This window comes from Ochotona curzoniae, unplaced genomic scaffold (assembly GCF_017591425.1).
Source record: "Ochotona curzoniae isolate NIBS_2020 unplaced genomic scaffold, NIBS_Ocur_1.0 scaffold_2656, whole genome shotgun sequence".
In the NCBI taxonomy this organism is placed as follows: Eukaryota; Metazoa; Chordata; class Mammalia; order Lagomorpha; family Ochotonidae; genus Ochotona; species Ochotona curzoniae.
Genome location: NW_024467098.1, coordinates 57,376 through 71,084, shown reverse-complemented (window position 1 = coordinate 71,084; position 13,709 = coordinate 57,376). Strand labels below are relative to the sequence as shown.

Sequence of the window (13,709 nt, the reverse complement as noted above, 5' to 3'; positions counted from 1 at the left end):
TGTGATCCTGCACCTGAGTGGGAGACCTGTAAGAGGCTTCTGGCTCCTGGCTTTGGATGCACTCAGCTCCGGCCACTGCAGCCACTTGGAAAGTGAATCAGCGGATGCAACATTTTCCTCTCTATCGCTCCTTTTCTCTATGTATCTGACTTACCAATAAAACATAAATAACTCTTTAAAAATAAGAAAATGAGTGGTGGTGCACATGGCAGCAGCTTGTGTCAGGTCCAGAGGGTGCCAGTGCAGTTCAAGCCTTGCCCCGCCTCATCCTGCAAAGAGCCTACCTGGGCCTGGGCCTGTCCCTACAAGATGCTGCACCACCTTGCCTTGGCCTGGTGTCTTCCTTGGAAACAGCACTTCAGGCAGACAGCACAGGTCCGATCATGACCAACAACAAATTGGGCATAGTATGAAGTACACACTGGTCCACAAGCAAGACATCCCGCTGGTGGAGGTCGACACCTTCAAAGTCAGCGTGGAAATCGATACAGAAGGAAATGGTGCTAAGATTGCTAAGAAATTCGGGTACACCTTCCACAAGAACCAAGGCAGGGATCCTGCATGCTCCTGCACAAGATGCTGGAGGCAGCACCAGGTTGGTGCTGGCTTCAAGGTGGTGCATCTAAATGCCATGACCATGGACATCCTGCAGCTTGTGCCTTGAGGCTGATGGCCCTGTGCCGAGGAGGCCTCCAGCAAACGTGGAAGCAAAGACTGTATTTACTTGTGATTCAGCAGCTCCCTACTGGCCCCATAGACAAGCAGTTCCCCAGGCTGAAAATGACCCAGTTCTACAACGCCAATGAGGATGTGGTGGAGGAAGAGAACCTGTGCACCTACTATAAGAGGGACAGTGAACAAGAAGCAGCTCCAGGAGTTCAACATCTACAAGTGCAGCCAGGTGGCCTGATACTGCAGCTCCCAGTGCCAGTAGAAAGAATGGCCAGCCCGCAACAAGCACAGACTGGAATGAAAGCGCCCCTGCCTGCAGGAGCTGGAGCCCCCAATAAATAAATAAATAAATAAATAAATAAATAAATAAATAAATAATAAAAAAAGAAAAAATATTCTTTCACATCCAAGATAAGCTAAATGGTAGGGAGAATGTGGAGGATCTCTTTGATGGAACACAACTCCCACTGGAGAGCTTATTTTGAAATGGGGGTGAACCAGACCAGGGAGGATTACACCTGTGGGCCTCATGTAAGCTAGATCAGGGGTAGGCCAGGCTAGACTGATTGTTCCTACTGGTGCAAGCACAGACCAGAGAGAGTTGGTTGGCCTTTGTGGCAGCATCAGGTGGCAGAGGGTGCTACTGAGGGCTAATTCTGTCAAGTTAAACTGAAGGACCACCTGGAGATTGCATGATCCTGGAGTGAGAGTGGTCCAGTAGGAAAATGGTGGGCACCTCCCTTTTGGATTACCACTTCCACTGGAGAGCATGAAAATCAGGTCTGAAGCATGAATGGCTAGACAGAACAGCATCTGCCAACATGAGTGCGCTGGTTAGGTTGAACTAGGCTTTAATGCCCATTGACCTATATGAAAGCTGAATGGGATGCGAGACAAACTGAACAAGACTGTGGTACATACTGTCGTGCATACGGAAACCAGGGCAGGGGGCAAGCAAGATGGGGGTTATTGGGAGTTGCCCGACTAGGCTGCAGCTCCTACTTGTTTATGTGAGAGCCGAGTGGGAAGTGGACAGAATCAGGCTTGACAGCAACACTCATCATTGGTTCTTATGGAAGACATGCCTGGAAACAGAACTGGCACAGTAATTACAACCACCAGCATATGCACAAGATGATTGGGGCGATGGACTGTGCTGGACCGTGTACTGGCAAGCACACACAAGAAGAAGTTCCAAGATCACCTCAGACAAATTTTCTCTGGGGAAACCTCCAACTCAACTACTGATCTCACAACCCCAACCATGAAGAGCCTATGTCAGCCAGTGGATGCTGAAGATTTCATCATGCTTGGCATGGTAAGACTGGCAGCAATTTAGAACTGTAGAACTATCAAAAGTGCTTGAGGAGGTCCCCTGAAGCATGCCCCACGTTGAAGACCTGAGATGGGTTGGAGGCTGGGTGGGGCTTCTAATTTTGGCTCTCCACTTACCCCAGATACATAAAAAAAAGAGAATAGTGTTAATGTGGAAACAATGATCTGACCTATTTTTCTATAGACCTTGACTCTTTGTGCCCAAATTAACGTTGTAAAGATTATCAAAATAAAAGAATTTTTTTAAAAATAAAAGTAAAGAAAAGCTAAAACAATGTGCCTTTTCCAAACCTGCCTTACAAATGATACTTAAAGATCTTCTCTTGACATAGAAAAGAAATACCACCCATTAACCATAGACAAATGTGAAGAACATAGCAGTAAAATTGTCCTGTCAAGCAGGACAGTCAACGGGGGTCGCAACCACCTAGGAGAGATTGAGGAACAAGAGACATGAAGAATGGACAGCAAGACAGGATGTCTGATCAAGCTGTCAGTTTATTGATTTTAGTTGAGGGTTTTTATATTCTTCAGTAACTAAGGCTCAGGGAGGAAAGTAGAAACTAGGACGCAAGCCATGGTCTCCAGACCAATTGTTCTTGAGCAGTCACCATATCAACCATAGTAACCAGCATATCAACAATAGCATAGGTAATCAGTAACAAGATGTCGGCAGGTACAGCATCAATCACATTCTAAAACAGTTGCTAGAAACAATTGAAGCTAAGCGTGTGATTAGTTTCATAACTTCTTTCCCAAGCATCTAGCCAGCTGGGGTTTTTCCACTGGCCCAAAGTTCCATATTCAAAATGGCTTCAGTGTGGCTACAGTACATGGCTCCTGACATCTCCCCCTCTTTTCTATATATCAATGAAAGCAGCGAAAAGAAAAAGGTTCCTTGAGGCAAGATAAGCACTGCCTGTCTTAGGTTCATTCTGAGGGACCCTCAACTCTTACCCGTCTCTGGGCAGCACTGCCAGTCATCCAGGGCTCCCTGTCTTAGGTTGGCGGGGTATCAGAAAGGTGCCTGTCATTGGCTAAATGCTTACTCGGGAAAGGCTATGCCTCATTATATTAGATGAGCCTCTTTGAAGACTGGAGCTGCACAGCACAATGTGGGGTGTTATCACTTGGGGAGCCTGAATCACTGCAGCAACCATCAAGGTTTCTAAGGCCATAACCTCGCTGCATTTATTGAACATGCAAGCTGCCAGCTTATTGCCATTTAGAATAACTTTCCCCGACATGGGTAGAATTCGGGTCTCATTTACTTTAATTATACTGGTGGCTAATTGACTGGTGAAATTTACTAAGCTGTTAGACCATTGTCCCCAGAGGTGTTGATTAATTTTTATCACTCTGGCCAAAATATTGTGATCTTTTACTGGGGCGACACATATATGATGGTATATTGGGGAACAGCTGGCTGGTGAGATTCAAGAAGACATACTTAACAAAGTACAAGTATTGTTGAAAATACTAACATTCCAGAATTTCATAGTGCTAAGATGTTACATGTATACAAAACAGTTTTATCAGGAACCAGAGATCCTAACTGCCTATCATCCCATCTGACTCCTACATTTTCAAACAGAAATGAACCACAACTCTTTTTAGGGAGAAGGGGCTTTGTCATCTGCTCTTAGCCACTTCCTGCTGAGAGGGGGCGCCGTTGGGTAACAGCAGCTGTAGGGGATCCATCTTGTGGTTCCTGATAGAAGGCAGAAGTCATCAAGTGTTTGATGTACATCCTGGCACTTGAAAAGTTTCTCTTTGTTGAAGTCTAAATAACAAAACATAACATAGTTATAACTCTTCCCAGCCTAGCATGTTCTGAGTTCAGTTAGCAGTTTGAATATTTGAACATCAGAACTTAGATGTAAAAGAATTGTTAGGTTTCAACTTTTGTCAGAGTGAACATTAATTTAAGACTATGGACTAGATTTGTATCTGTCTAAATTAACTTCTTTAAGTCTCAAGTTTTGGAACATACCCAATAAGCTCAATGGAACACATGAAACTTCTGAGCTGCATAAAACTGCTAACCTAGATCAATCAGAAGGCACAGTAACAATGCAAGGATTAGCATACAGCATCAGGATATAAGCCCATCACAGGACAGGTAAATGCAAGCTGACTTCTTAGAGCAAAAGAGTTAAATATTCAAACATAATCAAAACTGAGATGATAAATCTTTATACTAAAATACAGCAAGGTGTACTATTAATTTTACTATGACTCTGAACATTTCATCCTGCATGGGAAGTCAGTGTACACAGTGACTTTAGTGGATTTAACAAATTAGAACTCTTATGTGTGACATCAGTGATCACCTGAGGCTTTAGACACACGATGCTTAGGCTGTGGAAGCCTCTTGAGTCAATAACAACCCCATTAGACAAGGCCACACACAAAATGGAAGTTCTCTCCCCTATTGAGAGAAGAGCACAACTGTCCCTGATGGCTGCTTCTTTGCACTGGGGCATGGACCACTGAGGTCCTTCATGGAGGGACACTCTTAGAAGCAGTGTCCTGGCATTCCACACCTGATATGCTTGTTCTCTTGCTCGCTCTCCTGTCAGACCAGAATGCCTTTTGGGCTGATTCTGAGGCCACTGAGTGCTACTCAGAATTGTTAGTCTAAGAGTCTGCTGTAAGAGCTGCTTCCCATGTTAGCATTTTAACATTCTCTGAGATCTGAGTTATCATTAAACACTTACATACATATACCCATGTATTTTCCATTTAACTTATGTGGATTTGGGTTCCCATGGCCAGTCTTCAAACTGTACCCTAGCAGTAAATGCATTTGAAATCATGTTAAACTATTGAGCTGAACAGATCTTGTAGGTCTTGAGCAAACAATAATGGACATGACTCTCTAAGAGCCTAATTATGCATCTATACATTATTTTAAAAAAGGATTTAGCTTAGCAATTCTCATTCATAAACATGCACATACAAATCAGGTAACACACATAAAACAAAACAGCTTTTGTAACTATTTAAGAATTCTCTTAAGTGTGTCAAAATTACCAATTGTTTAGATATATATATATATTTTACTAGTAGTCTGGTTAAACCATACCTATAGTTTACAATTAAACTTTAGCTTTAATGGATACAATAGGTCTGCTGGAATCCTAGAAAGCAAAGTCTCTATGTTCAGCGCTGTGATATGACCTGTAAGATTTTACACACTCTTGCACTTTTTAGAGCTAGCCTTCCTGGCAGGATTGTGTCTAGTCGTGGCTCCCCACAGACAAGGTTTCCCAATGTGTTTTCTGCAATTTCTTCCCCCCCCTCAATTTTTTTTGAAATCCCAGGAAACAGAAGAGTTAAGCCTATTAAATATGCCAAGAGGCCTTAAAATATTTGATCAAAGATTTCTCATTATAATAACCACCCATTTAATCAGACTGATTCAAACAGCAATAGACCAATTTTTTTTTCACTTATAAATGATCACGCAAACATTTCAAAGTAAATACATACCAGAAAATACCCTTGAAAACACAGTTCTTTTAAATCATGAGAATTAAACAAAGACAATATACAGAACGCAAGGGATTACCTAACTGAAAGAAAAAAGGTATATTTCCTTAGTCAATCACATAAAGGGAAATATAACCTTAAACACAGAAATTAGTGCATAAAATCATCTCATAACTTTTTTAAGAACTTTAAAAAATTCAAAAATTGGAACAAGAATAGAGCTTACTGAAGCTGGATAGACAATTGACAAAGTCACCAATTAAATAGGGATTACCTAAAGTTCAATGCTTCAATTTTTTAACAGCTTTCAAAATTGGAGATATTTTTATTTTTAGATATTTACTAGCATTTCTATGTATGCACACTTCAAAAAAATTTTGAACACAGATATCAATTCTAACATCAGCATGTATTAGGTATTAATGTTAAAAACTTAAACAACGCTGTAATAGTATCTTGAAAATTATATCCAATTATACGTAAAGCTTACAAGATTTATTCCTCAACTTTTCTTAAGACATATTCTAAATAAAAGCATACCAGCTTTAGAATATAATGCTTTAAACAATTTTTAACCATTTCTCCTAATTCATGGAAACATATTTTAGCGTAAATCCACTTTAAAACCAGGAAAGAAAAGTTTTTTTGTTTTTGTTTTTGTTTTTTTTTTTTTTAATGAAGGCAGATAAAAATTACCACAACCGGGACAAAGTCAAAGTCCCAAATTCTTCAAAGCGCAGACTTCAAGCATGTTTCTTCTGGTTTTATGTCTGATGGGCCTGGAGCTTTACTTTAGCTTCTGTTTTATTGAAGTTAAAAGAGCTAAAAAAAAACTTCAGTTTGGCTGTTGTCTTGAGAGACTACCCTGGAATTTACTGAAGTTAGTTAATAGGTTTAGTTATTAATAAGTTGAAAATAACTGAAAAGGAGATTTAAAACACTGTTGTTTTTCACAAAATATCAGACTTCAGTTCCATTGTTTTAAAGGCAAACATTCAGAAAATATACACATTTTGAGCAATTTTACTGTACATCTTTAAAGAATTCATTGTTCTCCACTAAGGCAAAATCTCACATACTTCCTTGTAAATAAGAACACAACTAATTTACAATCTGAATCAATTTTATGAATAGGAAACATTTCGACCAATGAGCATAAATGTTCACCTACTTTAATAGCATATATGATGCAACAAATTTAGCATACTTTTCTAATATTGTGAGATTATAATCCAAATGATTTTAAATGACAAGTACATTATTCAAATTTTGTCTCAATCTTTGAGAGTTCCAGGGATCCTACTGGGGATCCTACAGGGATCCTCCAAAGTCATGAGAATTGGTTTAGAACTATGAAGAATTTAGAGGTCTAAATGAGTTAAACAAAAAGTACCTTTAGCATTTAACTGAACATGTTGAATATTGTATGTTAGACTTAATCAATGCAAGGACAACACCGTAAGTTGAAGACCAAACAGCAAGAAAATGACACACTAAACTTTCCCCAGTGGAGGTAGGGAATCTGGTCTGGCCAGGTCCTGTTAAATTTGTTAGACCTCTCTAAAATTATTTACCAGGAAAGAAAAGGTAGGTTAGTCATGGTCCGTCCCATCTCGTCTGTCAGTCAGTCACACACACATACAATTCACAACAAGAACAACAACATAACAATTCAAGACAAAGACTCAACTGGAGAAAGAGTATTAAAACAAAATTTAGTTTTTGTCTGGACAAAAATAATAGAACACCAACAATATTGACAAAACAAACATAAACACAAACACCAAACATGTCAGAACAGAGACACATAACTATTAAATCTTTTGCAACTTCCAACCTCTTCTTTGAAATACTTTAACCTGGAGATATTTTGTAAAACAAGCACACATAATTCATCTCATGCTTTAGGTTAATTTAACAGTGGATTTGGACCACTCTATATTAGATTATTTTGTTAAATCAAGTTAGAGAACATAATTTTTTTGTTTGTTTTTTGTTTTTTGTTTTTTTTCTTTTATAACCTTAATTGACTTATATAGAACCTTCCTGGGGATGCCAAGGGGCAAATCTGACCAACAAAATCCAAAAAGGTTTTGAGGTCTTTTTTAATCACCCAAATTCCTCATGTCTTGAATGAGTCTATAAGACTGATAAAACCTTGCAAGAATAATTCTTGCTGTGATAATGCTTGTCCCATCTTACCTTAACCTCGTAAGATTTGCGCCACGAATTTCCCCGAGCACGACTTCCGGCGTGTGAACCGTGAAACTGCTCACTCCGGTGTTCTACTCAACACCACTTCAAGAGGCCTCTCCTTTTGCATGGCGATATCCCTTTTGGTGGTCTACACACCAGCCACGTTGGGCGCCAAATTGTCCTGTCAAGCAGGACAATCAATGGGGGTTGCAACCACCTAGGAGAGATTGGGGGACAAGAGACATGAAGAATGGACAGCAAGACAGGATGTCTGATCAAGCTGACAGTTTATTGATTTTAGTTGAAGGTTTTTATATTCTTCAGTAACTAAGGCTCAGGGAGGAAAGGAGAAACTAGGACGCAAGCCATGGTCTCCAGACCAATTGTTCTTGAGCAGTCACCATATCAGCAATAGTAACCAGCATATCAACAATAGCATAGGTAATCAGTAACAAGATGTCGGCAGGTACAGCATCAATCACATTCTAAAACAGTTGCTAGAAACAATTGAAGCTAAGTGTGTGATTAGTTTCATAACTTCTTTCCCAAGCATCTAGCCAGCTGGGGTTTTTCCACTGGCCCAAAGTTCCATATTCAAAATGGCTTCAGTGTGGCTACAGTACATGGCTCCTGACATAAAATAACAACAGAAGACTATATCAATGAACAACCCATTGCGAAAGTGACAGAAACAAACACCCATACATTCATATTAACAATCAATGTAAATGGCTTAAGCCCATCAATCAGATGTCATAGAGCAGTAGAGTAAATATAAAAACAAGCCTGGGCCTGGCGCGGAAGCATAATGGCTTAATTCCACACTTTGACTGCACCAGGAAAATGTATGGGCACGGGTTCTAAACCTGGCAGACCAGCCTCCCATCCATCTCTCAGCTTCAAGCCTGGGAAAGCAGTCAAAGATGGCCCAAAACCTTGGAAGCATGCACAAGTGTGAGAGACCAGAAGAAGCTCTGAGCTCCTGGCTTTGGATTTGCTCAGCTCCAGTGATTGCAGTCCCTTTGGGAATGAAACTATACCACATGGACTTTGATGTTTAGTTTTGTATTTTCATTTCTGCAAACTATATTTTTTCCTCACCTTTATCTTCACTGATTCATAGGTCATACAGTAACATCATTTCTTCACCATGGTTCTTCATTTTCTTTGTCATTTCTTCAGTGACACATTAGTCATTCAATAGCAATAACTTCATGGCATTGTAAATTTTTATTTCTTCTGTTGTGGATTTTGTTTTGTGACTTTTCATTTAAGGGGATTTATAGTAACTAATGGAGACTATCATATCCAGCTCTGAGGATACAATTCAATTTGCATCTCTACTTTGAATAAAGATGAACTCCCAATGAAACTGCTAAATATATTTAATCAACAGCATGCAAAACTATCATTGTCCATGTTTGTAATGCTGGGTTTATGACTGCTTATGAAAAAACTATACAATTATAAGTACCTAGGGGACTGAGCTGGGGAAGGACACTTGGTGAAGGGTCAAGGGAAATCCCAGGGCCTATGGAACCGTTTCATAAAATGAAAATAAGTGTAATAATAATTGGAAAAATTGGAAAAAAATGAGCTTTTGCCATTTCTGTATATTCTCCAAAGCATTTGTCATTTCCCTTCTTTGATTTATTGAGCCCTTTGATTCATTGTGTGGTGGTAGCATTGTTGGGAGTTTAAAATTGTGAAATTGCAAGAACCAGTAAGAACCTCACATGGACATGGTGAAAGAACAGGTACGGCTATGAGTTTTGCAAGGTGATCACGTCCTCTCTTGTGCTATAGGGTCATCTATGCCATCTTGTAGAAACCTAACAGAGAGGTCCAAAGCATGTGATGAGTTCAGCCTCACCACACCAATTATTTACCCTTCTTGAACCTCTGCTTCCTGATCTGGAAATGGGGCCTTCAGGATTATATCTTTCCCTCCCAGAGCACTGCACATTAGGGCAGACCATAACCTGTGACCTACAGTGGGCTTAAGACCTTGATCAGCCAATCTGGACCATGCTGGACTCGATTACAGGCAGCGAGAACAGAGGATCTTCCCAGTACCTGATCCTCACCTGTCTCAGCAAAACAGTTCATTATAGCTGGAAAAAAAAAAGTTCCATTAATGGCTAAACAAGGATGACAGTTTTAAGGTAACCTGCAATTTCACAATGTGTTCTCTCTAAATTGAGTAGAGGACTCAGGAATTCAAGTTTAATTTCAAAACCAAATGAAATGAAATGCTGAAGTTTGCTGAAATTAGACTATTGACCTTGTTCCTGATCACCTGACTTAAAGAGTCCTGTTTATCCTGTTGATGCTTTGCTCAGCAGTGGGAGCACAGGTTCCCAGACAAAAAACAACAAATCCTCTATATTCCCTCCAAGGTGGTTAACCTCCATCCAGCTCTAGTACTCATAAAAATGAAACATCTTAGAAAGAAGTAGTCAGCGTATTCTTGTTAGAAAATGACTTGATTTTCATTAAGGGAGAAACAAGACTCTACAAAGCCTATTGGTAAAGTTGCAGGATAGAAAAATCAACACCAAAAAACCAATAGTGTTTGATTTCCTAAAATATTTAATGGCTGAAAAAGAACTTGTAAGCCCTATGCACAATGGATTGAAAAATGTCAATATCGGGCCTGGCGCAGTGGCACAAGTGGTTAATTTCCTCGCCTTGCATGCCCGGGATCCCATATGGGCGCCACTTCTAATCCCGGCAGCCCCGCTTCCCTTCCAGCTCCCTGCCTGTGGCCTGGGAAAGCAGTGGAGGACGGCCCAAAGCTTTGGGACCCTGCACCCATGTGGGAGACCTGGAAGAGGCTCCTGGCTTCGGACCGGCATATCATTGGCTGTTGCGCTCACTTAGGGAGTGAATCATTGGACGGAAGACCTTCCTCTCTGTCTCTCCTCTCTGTATATCTGTCTTTCCAATAAAAAAAATAATAAAAATAAATCTTAAAAAAATGTCAATATCTTAAAAAACATTTAAGATGGATCTGAAAGATTTCTGATGAAGATTACATAATGCTTTTTACAAGTGAAAATGCCTTTTGAATAAAAATTACATATTAAATATGTTTTAAAAGCAAAAATGACAAAACATTAAACGGAATTCACAAAAGTGGAAAAATGCCCTATGTTTATGGACTTGTAAAAGTAATATCATCAAAATGTCCATATAAACCAAAACAAAATTTTCATATTCAATACAATCCCAATCAAAATAGATACGACTTTCTTCTCAGATCTGGATAAAATGATACTGACTTCATATGCAGGGAGATCAACACAGAGGAAAATCAAGCCATCTCTTCACCTGCAGTGCCAGCACCCTATATGAGCACGGGTTTATGTCTCAGCTGCTCTACCTTCACTTCAGAGATCCACAAGATCTGTGAAAGCAGTGGAGAATGGCTTAAGCCTTTGGGCCCTTGAACTCACATTGGAAACCACAATAGGCTGCTAACTCCTGGCTTCAGTTCGTGGTACGAGTGCCATTCTGGGAGTGAACCAACAGATGGAATATATCTTTCTTTGTCTCTGCTGGGGACATCACTCTCACCAAACTCCTCTAACACACCATGTACTCTCATCTCCAGTTATCATCAGTCCCACACTCACATTTGGATCACTGATATCCTGACCTCCAGTATCACTGTAAGCTCCATCTCTGTTTTCAGTACCACATCACAAGTATCTAAAATACATGCCCTAGGTCTTAGTCTTAATTATGTCCCTAGTGTCTAGCATAGTGTGTAGCAACAGCATGAGTGACCCTTATACCCTACCTATCTCAGTGACCCTGTAGAGAACACTGCATCTTCCTGGATTATTACCACAGTGAGAGAAGCTATCAGGGCTTTAGTCCCCATGACTGAAAATTGTGCCTGTTACACCAGGATTCTGCTGCCACAAAGTTCCTGAAGAGTGGACCAGATGACACAATGGCTGCCTTGAGCTATATCAATTCAGGCTCTGTTTGGTGCACTCAGAGTCTGACAATATACTGACTAGATTTCACTCACCTTGGTTCTCTCTCTACAGGAAGATAATGTATCCCAAAGAATGGGTGTGACAAAAATAAATAAATAAATAAATGAGAGCAGGCCAAATGCCCACATGGACTTCAACCATCTTGGCCATCAAGGTTGTGGCAGATGTCAGCTTAGGTAGCACAGAAAACACCCCAATCTTTTAAAAACACAATGCAAAACTTCTTTGGCACAAAACGGTTATAAGAACATACAATTCAACTTCGTAGTCAGTTGAGGATATTTTGATCGATAGGAAATCTTAATTATTAATTTGATATTGAAGCCTGCTTATAAAGGCCGAGAAAAGACTTAGGGTGTCTTTTCTACCCTCTTTGAACTGCTGCAATGCTATTGAGAAAAGAATGATGAGGCAACTTTCTCGTTACTGCTCATTTTCTACTACGTACTATGAGGAGATACTGACTATGTGAAAAAGCCAGAAGAAATGTCTCTAACCATCTCATTGCTGCCTAAGCCCATTGTATGGATCCTTAATCTCCTCTCTGATGTTTCATAAAATTCTCCTGACAGTGGTTGCATTGTTTTTCTGCAACATGTGAAATGTGAAATGATTTTTGTAACTGGTATAACACCTCAAACTGGTCAATCATGCTATGGTAAAAGTATTTTTAGCAACTTAAGGCAGTGACACACAACTAAAAGCATACAATGGCACACTTGAGTTCACAATGTCCCCAAACATCCGTTTATGTGCCCCTCTTTGTCCTGGAACTTGCCCTAATATAAACAATGTTTTCCATATAAACTGGCTTGATAATATCTTGGAACAGATGGCAATCATGGAGGTACAAAGAGTTTGTTTATTATGCAGCATCAAACTGTTACAACACATGAAATGATGTAGTTTGGTTTCTCACCATGGAAAGCAGAAAGTATATTGGGCATCTTCTAAAGGTAGACAAATGTGAACCTTCAAAGAAAAAAATGGTTTAAAACTTCTACCTTATATTGGCATTCACAGTTAGGGAATTAAAACGGCTTTAAAAACATAAAAAGAAGGTTTTTTTTGGAAAAGCCCTCTTTTTGTAGAATGGCGTAACTGCCCTGATCCTTTTCACTGCTCTATAAAAAAAGCACAACAACAACAAAGAAAATTGGATCAGTACTAGGTGAAAGTGATGGTGATTACTAATGACCAATTGCAAGATTTAATAAAGAATCTATGACATATGTCTTTATAAATTCTTTTCATTTATCAGCTTTCTTTTTAATTTTGTATTTTTGATATTTTAAGTAGTATTAGTTTAGGTTTAGTGAAAATTTATTTTGGATATTAGTAAACCTCCTGTCAATACATAAACTACATGTGCTGCCAACTGTGGAGTCCCTGGCTTCAGCTGCATGACTGCAGGTTTGACTTGGTAATAGCTTTCTGAAAATATTTTCTCTGAAGCAAAATAATAATGTTTGTTTTAGGATTGTTTTTGTAATAATTCTTTTATACCGAAGTAAAAATGAAACAAGTGGATATTTGCAAAAGCTTGTGATTATTTGTGTATAAATAACAAAGGCTACTTTTTTGAGTTGTCCATTATGAGCATCATGCCATAGTGTTCCACCTTATTGCCTCTTCTTGTCCTGTTGTAGTTAAACACATCCTTTGCAAACTCTCAATTCAGTCAGATCTGGTCTTCAGCACACTTCATCATTGTGGAATCAAATCAGAAGAAAAGAGTCTTCTCCAAGCATTTAAATCAAGAAGTCATAGAGACAAATGAATGATATCACCCAAAGAGGTAACAAGCTAGTACCCAGCTTGCCTTGTGCAGCTCCACAGGCTTATGCACTGGACAGTTAGACTGTGGCAATGGTGACAGTAGGCAGTGTGGGAGCTGAGAAGCTCGGTGTGAAAGGTCCCAGAATCTCTGAGGGTGCTGCTCCACCACCTTCAACCTCGCCCAGCTGGGCTCCATGCTGGGTGCAGAGGCAGGGAAAGGCA

General features: G+C 39.7%; 1 pseudogene; it reads left to right on the top strand.

Annotated features, from left to right (window-relative positions):
- Nucleotides 1-409: 409 nt before the first annotated feature.
- LOC121171448 lies at nucleotides 410-13,492 on the top strand (annotated as a pseudogene).
- The last annotated feature ends 217 nt before the right edge of the window (nucleotides 13,493-13,709 follow it).